Below are 7,115 nucleotides of genomic sequence, written 5' to 3'. Positions count from 1 at the left end.
TGGCACAGAAGCTTGGGCTCCCACCTTGTCATGTGCTAAGACTGGAGCTGGAACCCCAGCTCATGCCTGCACGGGGAGGCTTAATGAGCAGGGAAGCCGTACTGCACGTGTCTCTATTTGTCTCCCTGTCTTCTCCCTCCCTCTCAATTCTTCTCTGTCCTATCTAATAAAATAAATGGAGAGATGGCCACCAGAAGCAGTGGATTTGTTGTGCAGGCACTGAGCCCCACCGATAACCCTGACAGGAATTTAAAAAAAAAGAAAGAAAGAAAAGGAAATCTAATTATATCAATAATTCATACTTCTACCTGTAACACACACACAATCTATAAAACTCAAAGAAGAACATGGCTGAATTCTAAATTAAGCATGTTTATTATTCCCTGATGGGACAGACTATTTTATTAACCATACACTCAAGATAACATTCCAAAAAGTATAGGAAAAAAATGTGCAAGGAAATATATAAATTATAAAGCTGCCAAAATACTCGAACCTCAGAACTGTATGGTATAGAATAGGAAAGAGGTAATTTACCATATCCTGTGGTTTTGCTACTTGTCGTTTACACTCATTCCTTAGATATACGGGGTACACGTTGAAGTGGGATAGGCAACAGTCAGAAACTATGTGGAGTGTGAGAGTGTTCACTATGACTGTTTGCAAAACCCTCAACCAGTGTCTTCCTGGAGCAACCTCCATCGCCATGGTCCCCGATTAGATTGGATTGGGGAAAAAAAATAAATGTGGGTGACTTCTCCAAAGGCCTTTGTGTTGTTTTGTTATTTATTCTGCATGTTGTCTCTACTTTGTGGTAAGTCTCTCCTTTCATACGGGAATTTTCCAATATATTTTATTGTGGAATCTCTACTAACACAAGCTGGGAAAAAGAATATTAATTCTATGTGATACTACCTATTAGTATTACATGTATTTTGTACAAAATTATTTGCTTATTTTATGAAGAATGACAGAGAGAGACTAGATCCATATGGTAGAGCCTCTGGGGCCTTGAAATATCAGATTTTTTTTTTTCTACCTGAGAGGTTTCTGTTAAGAGAAAATACTTGCTGTTCAGAGCTTACATCTCTATAGCTCCTTTCTGAAGCTTTCCTCTTTTTTTTTAATTGATAATCTTTCAAAAATATTTTTATTTATTTATTACTGGTTACAGACAGAGAGAAATTGAGAGGAGAGGGGAATAGAGAGAGGCAGAGAGACACCTGCAGCCCTGCTTCACCACTTGTGAAGATTTCCCCCTGCAGGTGGGAACTGTGATGTGAACGCTCAACCAGATGGACCACTGCCTGACCCCTCATAATTTTATCTTCAAATTTATTCCTTCTGAATTCTAAGGTTCTCAGCTTGTCCATTTCATTCTTCAAATGTTCTCTAATAGTAAGTCTGCCTTTTTGTATTTAGAAACACAATGTATTTGATTACTTTTTTGTTTTGAAAAAAACAAAACAGGCTTATCTCAGCCTCCTTTAAAATAGAAATACTGTCCTCCTGAAGAACAAAATGTTTCCCAAAGATTTCCTACACTTTGTGAAGTAAATCTTTCCATTTTCACTGAGTAACCAGTGTTCTGTTCTCTTGTGCAGCAAAGGAATTCCAAGGTCTCACATTAGTTTTTCTGCTGACTCTTTTTTTTTTTTTTTTGGCAAAAATGTGGAACGCTTCACAAATTTTTGTTTCATCCTTGCATGTGGGCCATGCTAATCTTCTCTGTGTCGTTCTAGTGTTTGTATACATGCCGCTGAAGTGAGCACCTGACTCTCTCTTTGGGAACCGGTGCACAGACCTGAAAACACAGGTTTAACTTCCATCTCATCAACAGGAAGATGACCAGGCATGAGGGTGAGAAACAGCACTTTTGAAGGACTTAGATGGCACTCATTTCCCCACAATAATTGCTGGAGAAGCCGCAGTTGACCAACAGTTTTCAGAACACAACTTCTTTCACCTATCTTAAAAAATATTAGCTCATCTCTGGCTTGTGTGGTGCAGGAGTTGAGCCTGGGACCACATGATTGCAAGTCCTTCCTCTGTATTTAAAAAATATATATATTATTGATTTTATAATGATTAGCAAGTTTGTAAGATAGCAGGGGTACAATTCCACACAGTTCCTACCACCAGAGTTCTGTGTCCCATCCGCTCCATTGGAAGCTTCCCTATTCTTTATCACTCTAGGAGTATGGACCAAAATTCTTTATGGGGAGAAGAAGGTGTAAGGCCCGGCTTCTGTAATTGCTTCTCTGCTGGACATGGACGTTGGTAGGTGGTTCATACCCTCAGCCTGTTTCTCTCTTTCTCTAATGGGGTAGGGCTCTGGGGAGGTGAGGTTCTGGGACACATGGATGAGGTTGCCTGCCCAGGGAAGGTCAGGATGGTGTCATGGTAGAGTCTGCAACTTAGTGGCTGAGGGCAATAAGATATAAAGCAATTTGTTCAATAAACAGGAACCCAAATATAGGAATAAAGCAAATGAAACTAGGGGTCTTCATGTGGGAAGAAGCTAGGAAGTCTATTTTAGTTATGTTCCATATGGCCCATGACTGAGCCTGAAGGCTAACATGCAGGTAGACTAGAACTATTGTCTGGGAAGATGGTGTCAGAGTTGAGAATAGAACTGGAGAGCTAGATTAGGGCAGAGAATAGCTCCCAAAGTTGAGGAAAGTATATAAATACCATTAGCAATCTCATGGATGTGAGCTAGGGCCCATGTATATTCAAATTTAACACAGGAGCCTGTGTAACCTCTGAGTCCCTGTCAGAGCACTGCAATTCCAATCTGTCCATTAGAACCATCTAAAATTCCAAAAGCAGAAAAGGAGGGATTGGAGGAATGCCCAGAAGAGAGATTCTACTCCCTTAGAAGGGGAGAGAAACCTGCTCCCACTGACCCCTTCTCTTCCTTCTCTTCACAGCGGAGTTGCTCATGAAGCTTCCATTCAAGACTTCCCACCGACACAAGCCCCTTTCAAAGCTTCTGAAGGTCTCTGCCCAAGAGTTTCAAATACTCACGTATCTTTGTAAATTTCAAAAGCTAACACGTTGTAGCCACTCTCTCTCTCCTCGGCCACGTGACCGTAGAGTGACCATTAGAGTCTCATGACCCCTGATGAGAAGAAACGGACTTGGAGATCTGTTTCCTTTGCTTGTTGTGGCAGGTACTCCTGTGGTTCTCTGGAACTGCCCTGCCTAGTTCAACTATGTCTGTGTAGGAGTACTCACCCACCTACTGGTCACAGTTCTGAGTCACCCCAGGTGCACAGGCTGACGAACAGGTCAAATTCTACAGTTCCCAGCACACAAAGCATGAGGTAGTACAGGAGAAATAAGGTGGTTAGTTAGTTTGTTTTTGGAAGCCCTTTCACTTAATGTTTCTTTTTTTTTTCTCTCACATCCTCTGGCCTTCAGTTCTTTTCTTTATTTTTATTGCCACCAGGGTTATCACTGGGACTCAGTGCCTGCACAACAAATCTACTACTCCCAGCATCTCCCTCCCCCTTCCCTCATAGGACAGAGAGAAAGTGAGAACAGAGGAGGGGAAAGGGAGAAAGAGAGAACCCTGCAGAAATGTTTCACCACATAACTTCTCCCCTGTAGGTGGGAACTGGGGGTTTGAACCTGGGTCCTTGTACATGGTAAAGTGGTTACTTAATTGGGTCACCACTGCTGGTCCCACATAAATAAGGTTTTTAACTCATCTTAGGGCCATATTGTGATACCTTTATTTGGTGCTTACACCAAACTTGCATGCCCAAGGCCCCAAGTTCAATCACCAGCACCAACAAATGTCCAAGATTAGCAGTGCTCTGGTCTCTCAAAATATCTCTTTCTCTCTCACACAAACAAATCTGAAATAGAACTCATACTTTATGAAGACAGGAAAGTAGTCAATCAAGTTCCTAATTTTTTGGTCAGAATTTCAAAAAAATTAGAGTATTATGAAGGAGTTATGAATGTGAAAGAAACATTATTAGATTTACAATATGAAAAAAATGTTCTTAAAAAGCACTTCTCGGGAGTTGGGTGGTAGGTAGCGCAGTGGGTTAAGTGCACATGGCACAAAGCACAAGGACCGGCGTAAGGATCCCAGTTCAAGCCCCCGGCTCCCCACCTGCAGGGGAGTCACTTCACAAGCAGTGAAACAGGTCTGCAGGTGTCTGTCTTTCTCTCCCCCTTCTGTCTTCCCATCCTCTCTCCATTTCTCTCTGTCCTAACAATGACAGCAACAAAAGGGAAAATAAATTTTTTTAAAAAAATTTTTAACAAAGCACTTCTCACATGAATTCCCATGCCATCACCATTACCCCCACCACCGCCATCATCAGGCAAGATGATGCTTTGTGTATGGAATACAAATTCCAGGAGAAGCTAATATTTTAGCTTCTATCAGGATGGATATGGGGCTGGGAAAGAAGCATAGTGGGTAGGGCTCTCGTCTGCCAGCAGGTTGCTTCTGACACACAAGCAACAACATCAAGGCCCTAACACTTGGGGGAGACCCTCTGCTCCCACTCAGCTGCCAATGACACCACCCCCCGCCCCAAACCCATCTTATCCTCAGCCATGATCCTGCAGACCAAAGACGGGGCATTTCACATATATCTATGGGCCATGCGTATCATAGACAATTCTCTACAGAGTGTGGTCTGAACAAGTAAAGGTGACTCTTGATGGGTTGGTTACCTGCGTGACAGGAGCAAAAGAAGGAACCTGGCAGAGCAAGGTTCTCAAAGGGACAGGTCCAAGACAGAGCTTCCTTGCCCAAAAATTGGGATAAGACCACTCACTTCTAGAGCCGCGCAGTGGAGCACCAGGTGAAACCCACAAGTTATCATACACAAGGGCCTGGGTTCAAGCCCCTAGTCCTCACTTGCAGAGGAGGAGATCCATAAGCGGTGAAGCAGGTCTGCAGGTGTCTCTATTTCTCTCTTCCTCTATATCTGCCCCTCTTCTCTCAGTTTCTCTCTGTCTCTACTTCAAAATAAATAAATAAAAAGGTCTCCAGTATTGCTGAATTCATCCATCATACAGGCATCGATCCCTAACAAAAACCCTGATGGCAATAAAGAAATAAAATAATAAATTACTCACTAAACTTTCCTCTACTTCCATTCTAAATACTCGAGCCTCCTGGTTACCAGTTTTACAGGCAAAATGAGTCAAGCAGTCCTTGGTCTAAAATCCTTGGGGAGACTAATTGTGGGTTTAACTGAATTTTTTAACAGGATCTGGAGAGACAGCTTGTCCTGTTCTGGTATTGACTAAGTTCTCCTCCTTGTTGACCCCAGCTGCCTTTCAGTCCCCTAGGCTTGACTGACTTCTCTCTCCTGCTGTGAAGTACCTGTGGGCTTCCTTTGAGGTCGGGAGACACAGCTCAGCTGGGAGAGTAAAGGGCTTGCATGCCCGAGGCTACTGGTTTGATTCCCAATGCCACAGCTAAGCAGTGCTCTAATCTCTTGTTCTTCCTCTACCTCTCTCATAAGAGTAAATACTACGTTTTTTCTTCTTTTTTAAAAAAATTATTTATTTTATTTTTGAGAGAGAGAGAATAAGAGAGAGACAGAGAGAAACATCAGAGCACTGCTCAGCTCTGGTTTATGGTGGTGCAGGGGATTGAACCTGGAACTTTTGGAGCCTCGGGCATGAGAGTCTGTTTGCATAACCATTACGGTATCACCACCCATAAATACTGGGGGTTTTGTGTGGGATTTTTTTTTTTTTTTTGCCTCCAGGGTTATGACTGGGGCTGTGTGCTTACACTACAAATCCATTGCTCCTGGCGGCCATTTTGCCCTCTTTTTTTTATTAGAAAGGACAGAGAGAAATTGAGAGAGGGAGAGAGAGAGATAGAGAGAGCCAGTAGATACCTGCAGACCTGTTTCGCCACTCACAAAGCTACAAGTGGGGAACTGGGGGCTCAAACCAGGACCCTTGTGTTTAATACTATGTGCACAAAACCGTGTGTGCCACCACCTGGCCCCCAAAGTAAATACATCTTTAAAAGAAATAATTACTAAATTCAAGTATAAAGAATCCCGAGACAGAAAGAGGTGCTGATTTGTACAAACCAGTCTAAGCAAGGGTAGTGCGTTTGTCCAGTTCCAAGATGCCATGAAGCTGAAGGAGAGTGGGAGCTGCAGACGGAGTGAGTACTTCCCAGAAGAGCCAACAACCAGCCTCTGAGTGAAGACTTAAGTCCAGCAAAAAAGGGCTTCAGCTCAATCACCACTGACTTTAGCTCCAGGTGCACCCTTTCAGCCTCATTGTTATTCTTACTCCCCTCTCTTTCCCAGAATGCATCTGTATACAGACAAAGGCTAGCATGGCACACTTGTAATTTGGGGGTGGGCGACGACGACTGGGATCATTCAAGCTTCTCTTTTTCCAGCTGACACTACATCATTAAAAACTCTTCTGAAATATCATTTTCCATGACCACTGTGTTTGGTAATTGTTCTCACCATTATAAGATTATTTTTTTTTGTACTTTTTTTCCCCTTTACTGGGGGGTAAATGGGGGACTTACAGTTGACAGAAAAACACAGTAGTGTGTACACGCATAACATTCCCCAGTTTTCCATATAACAATTCAACCCCCACTAGGTCCTCCTCTGCCATGACATTATAAGATTATTTTCAATTTTGCTGTTTTGGACATTTTTGCCATGAATATTCTTATCATTAAGTATTTGGCTCGAACTCCTTTTTTTTTTTTTAACTTTCATTCACTGGTATTCACTAGTGCTGGCACTACTAATCCTCCTCTCCTGGTGGCCATCCCCCCCCCCATTTTATTGACTAGGACAGAGAGAAATTGAGAGAGAAGAGGGAGAAGGAGAGAGGGGGAGAGACAGACACCTGCAGACCTGCTTCACCACTTATGAAGTGTCCCCCCTGCAGGTGGGGAGCCAGGGGATCAAACCCAGGTCCTTAAACAGATCCTTGCATTTAGTACTATGTGCTTGGAAACAGAGTTGGCAGTCAGCTGAGGTAAAGAACAAACACCTCATCACAGACCCCTGCAAGCGTCAACCCGGCTTTAACCTAGCACGTAATGATTGGGCCCTCCTCAATCGCTATCGAACAGGCCATGGCCG

General features: G+C 43.1%; 1 non-coding gene across 1 annotated transcript; it reads right to left on the bottom strand.

The window, feature by feature from the left end:
* Positions 1-1,665: 1,665 nt before the first annotated feature.
* On the bottom strand, positions 1,666-1,772 carry LOC132534835 (U6 spliceosomal RNA). Its single transcript, XR_009546522.1, has one exon. It is a non-coding gene; the product is annotated as a U6 spliceosomal RNA (small nuclear RNA).
* Between the last annotated feature and the right edge of the window lie 5,343 nt (positions 1,773-7,115).

This window comes from Erinaceus europaeus, chromosome 19, assembly GCF_950295315.1.
Source record: "Erinaceus europaeus chromosome 19, mEriEur2.1, whole genome shotgun sequence".
Lineage (NCBI taxonomy): Eukaryota > Metazoa > Chordata > Mammalia > Eulipotyphla > Erinaceidae > Erinaceus > Erinaceus europaeus.
This window is presented reverse-complemented; position numbering and strand designations above follow the sequence as displayed.